The sequence below is a fragment of the Dioscorea cayenensis genome, chromosome 3 (genome assembly GCF_009730915.1).
Source record: "Dioscorea cayenensis subsp. rotundata cultivar TDr96_F1 chromosome 3, TDr96_F1_v2_PseudoChromosome.rev07_lg8_w22 25.fasta, whole genome shotgun sequence".
Taxonomy (NCBI): Eukaryota; Viridiplantae; Streptophyta; class Magnoliopsida; order Dioscoreales; family Dioscoreaceae; genus Dioscorea; species Dioscorea cayenensis.
This window is the reverse complement of record NC_052473.1, coordinates 12,667,508-12,672,193: the sequence shown is the minus strand read 5'-3', so window position 1 is coordinate 12,672,193 and position 4,686 is coordinate 12,667,508. Positions and strand designations below refer to the sequence as shown.

The 4,686-nt window shown below is 42.9% G+C and overlaps 1 pseudogene; it reads right to left on the bottom strand.

Annotated features, from left to right (window-relative positions):
• Positions 1–2,028: 2,028 nt before the first annotated feature.
• Positions 2,029–4,471, bottom strand: LOC120256466 (annotated as a pseudogene).
• Positions 4,472–4,686: the final 215 nt, after the last annotated feature.

Below are 4,686 nucleotides of genomic sequence, written 5' to 3'. Positions count from 1 at the left end.
GACTTGGTTGCAGCACCTATGGATAAGAAGATTATTGGATTAAAATGGATTTATAAAACAAAATTCAATGCTAATGGAGAAGTTCAGAACTATAAAGCTAGATTGGTGGCACGTGGCTATGTACAAGAAAAAGGAATTGATTATGAAGATGTATTCTTCCCTGTTGCAAGATTAGAGACTGTCAAGTTAATACTTTCAATTGCTGCACACAAAGAATGGCAAGTTTATCACATGGATGTAAAATCTGCAGCCCCAAGGTTTCATAGTGCCAGGGAAAGAGCATCAAGTGTATAAGCTCAAGAAAGCCCTATATGGGCTTAAACAGGCATCAAGAGCATAGTATAGCAAGATAGACTCATATTTTCATGAGCACAGGCTTTCAAAGGAGCATTCATGAACCACTTTGTATAAGAAGAGTATAGGAGAAGGTGACTTGTTATTGGTCCGCATATATGTAGTAGATGATATAATTATTATGGAATCATCTGCAAAAATGGTGGAAGAATTCAGGTGCACTATGAAGAACTCATTTGAAATGAGTGACTTGGGAGTCATGACTTACTTCCTAGGTTTGGAAGTGAGACAAATGAAGCAAGGCATACACATTTGTTAGCAGAAAATACATCAGAGATATATTGAAGGGAATTTAATATGGAGCTTTGTAAATCAATGGCAACTCTAATGAATGTAAGCATTCAGTTTCAAGTTAAAGATGATTCTGGCCTTGCAGATGCTACAAAATATAGAAGATTGGTTGGAAAATTTATCTACTTAACACAGTTAAGGCCTGATATAACATATATAGTTGGAGTGTTATCTCGATATATGTCCAAGCCTACCAATTTACATTTTAGTGCATGCAAAAGGGTACTCAGATACCTTGTTGGAACCATTAATTTTGGAATCTATTACAAAAAGAGGGGGAGAAATTAAGCATGAAGGTTTTTCAGACAGTGATTGGAGAGGTTGCAAAGAGGACAAAAAAAGTATTTTAGGTGGTTTGTTCCATTTGGATTCTGGTGTTATAACATGGCTTTCAAAGAAGCAAGAAGTGGTGGCTCTTTCAACAACAGAATTTGAATACAATGCTCTATGCTCCACAGTCTGTTAAGGTATTTGGTTAAGGAAAATGTTGATTGCGTGTGGAATTCAAGTGAAAGAACCCATTGTTATATGGTGTGATAACAAGGCTTTTATTGCAATTGCAAAAAAACCCCGTACTCCATGGTAGGACCAAAGCATATGAATATCAAGCTGCATTTTGTTAGAGACTTAGTGGCAAGCAAGATTATAGAACTCAAGTATTGTGACACATACTCACAGCAAGCAGACATTCTTACAAAGCCACTTATAATTCAAAAACATGAACTGCTGAGACAAAAGCTTGGAGTGTGCTTCCTTCAATCAAAGGGGGAATTGTTGGACTGTGGTTGAAGTCATAGTTGACTCATTCAACCATGGAACAAAGTGTTGAACATCTAGACTACTCTAAAAAGGAGCTAGCTGATAGTATAATATATAAAATATAATGTAACATCTCTAGTGAAATATGGCTATGTCTGAGTTTATGTGTTTGATGTGTCATTATGTTTATCTGTACATTGAACAGTAGCTAAATTCTTTGGATTGTATGAATATACAAGAAAGATGTAATGGGTTACCAAGTTCAAGTTAGTGAAGTGGAAAAAAAACAGAGAAGTTTTTGTTGGAGTGTGAGTACATTGTGTGTTCTTGCTTTTGATTTCCTCTGAATATAGATTTGCTCTCTCTGTGTGCTTGGATCATCATTATAATGGTCAACTACAGTCATTTTAGTATAAAAACGGTGGTGGATCCACTTATTTTATTATAATATTTGTTACTTTGTCCGCCTTCCTTTTAGTTGCTTCTTTGTTTTAAGCGGGTTTACATGGATTTACTTTGCAGGTGATTTTATTCAGAAAAGGTTGATAGAGAACAGACCAACTGCAATTTTTATTTAAGTTGAAACTGAAGATAGAGTGAAAAAACCACATACAACATGGCCAATAGCAAAGTAAATGGTGGCTTAAGATCCTCGTGGCCACTTATTATTCTCTGAGCTTATGAGATAATGAAAGGAGACAAGCAGTAGCCCAATCTAGAGTGTCCGTTACCATACAGAATGACTTGGTTGATTTGCATCGACCACCGAGCTCCCAGTTGATGATGGCACAACCAATAACGGGCTCCGAACCACGTTATGCTTTGAGGTCAACGTTATGAAACCCCCAGCATACGATGAGCCAGCACCTGATTCCCCTTGGAACATCACAGTGATGTTCTGAATTTTGCTCGAGGCAGAGAACCTCAAGACCGATGGTGTTACAACAACTTTCACATGAGGTGGCTCCATCACGCTAACCGTATAGACAACGGAGGCATGATGCCCCACATTCTTTAGGACCCTAGTCGTAATTGCCATGCCATTAGAGTCCAATGAGACAGTGATGGATGGGTAGTTAAGATCGGCCTGCTCTGGGTAGCTTGAGCATTTGATGGAGCTGCGGGCAATGGCGCTGATTTGTTTGTCACTGTACCCAAGCCTGCAGAGGTATGAGATGTATTCATTAGGTTTCGATATCAAACACAAGTCCCGGGTTCAATGCCGCCGTTGGATTCACTTGCCCAGCGCCAATAGCGAACAAAGTTGTATAGCTGCAACAATTGATCAGCAATTGGTTTTCCATTCTTTCCGTTTATATCAGCTGAAGTCATGATTGCTGACTTGATCATCGCCGGAGACCATTCTGGATGCGCGGCCTTGAGTAGCCCCACTATGCCACTCAGGTGTGGTGTGGCCATGGAGGTGCCTGATATTAAATTGAAGGTGTCTGAGGCCTTGATCGGCCCCACCTGGAATGGCCACGCGGCAAGCACGTTTACACCAGGTCCAATGATGTCCGGCTTCAAGATGTTAGGAGATGCTTGGCTTGGCCCTCGTGATGAGAAAGTAGGACACCATGGGAGCCGGTGGCTGATTTTGGTATAATGTGCCTCTCGGAGAGATGGTTACTCGCGGGATGAGAGGTGGAGTTGATGTATGCCTTTATCTTCTCGCCAGCGTCGTAGCTAACATGTGATGCTGGGATGACATGGGGTTCAGCGAGAGTGCTATATCCCATGGCCTCTCTATTGGCAAGGATCACTGCAACGCCTCCGGCAGCCACCACTACAGAGCCTTTATCCACACAACCTATATCACCACCCATATCGCACACCACTGCCTTCCCTCGCACATCAACGCCTTGGAGGGATTTGCAAATGGCGGCATCTGAACTTTTTTCACCAGGGTACACTAAAGGAATAGGGGAGGACGTAGGGAAGGGAATGGCCTGATTGAGAGACTCTCCATTAAACTTCTGACCATCTCCGAGCACCACCGTAGTTCTTATGAGTCTATTTGTAGTGCTCGCACCTACTGTCATAATCCATGGAGCTTCGTTGGACAATGTGCTATCATATGGTCCGGAGTTACCAGCAGCACAGCTAACAAAAACACCTTTCTGTGTAGCCCCAAACGCACCAATGGCAATCCCATCTTCATAGAATGGTAGTGATGCACCACCTAGTGAAAGTGAAAGAACATCAACCCCATCACCAACAGCAGTATCAAGACCGGCCAGTATATCACTTGTCGGGCAACCATCCTCCGCACAGACCTTATAAATTGCGAGGTGAGCGCGAGGAGCCATGCCAACGGCCACGCCGCGAGCATTCCCATAAACCCCAGCTCCATGGACGAACTTGCCAGCAGCTGTGCTTGCAGTGTGCGTACCGTGGCCCTCCGAGTCAAATGGTGGCTGGCTTTCTACGTTGGGGGGCTTTAAGCCATGCATGGCATTGAACCCACTGATGAAATTTCTCGCACCGATGAGTTTCCGGTTGCAACCAGGAGCTGGGAACTCACACCGGCCCTTCCACTTGACAGGTGGCGGCGGCATTCCTTCGTCATTGAATGATGTGTGATTGGGCAAGATACCTGTGTCAAGAACACCGATGATGACGCCGGTGCCATAGTTGGAAACATCCCATAAATGGTGGTTTCCATGATCTTCTAGACCAAGGAAGGAAGGTGTGTAAGTGGTTTGGAGAGGGATGAGACGGTCAGGGTAAGCAAGCAAGAACCCTTCCTTCTTCTTCATGGCAGAGAGCTCATCCTCAGTTAGCTGAACAGCAAAGCCACTAGTTACATGGTGGTAGGCATAAACCCACTGGGGTTCGCCGGAGCCCAAGAGTAAGCGTGGTGGTAAGAAGGATTTGTACCACATTTCCCGGTCATCGCAGGAGGAGCTTGAGTCTGCAAGCTTAGCAGGTTGTTCAACATGGACTATATAAGTTTGCAGGGGTTTGGTGCTTGGCTTTGACTGTTCTCCTTTAGCTAAAAGGATGCCATTTGGCTGAACTAGTATGAGGATGAAGACGATGGATATACAACAATGCATGGTGAACTTGGGAGTTGGTACCCTATTGAGCAGCCTTCTCAAGGCAACATCTACTTTATAGTGTACAAAGTGCGAAAAAAAAGTGGACCTTTTTGTTTCCACTTGCTCGTTGGTTTTAATTACATAAATGATTTAGGTCATATGCAAGAAAACATATGTTATTTTTTTCAGTATGCATCCCGGTAAGAATTTGAAACTACAAATATTTGTAAATTTCCACATG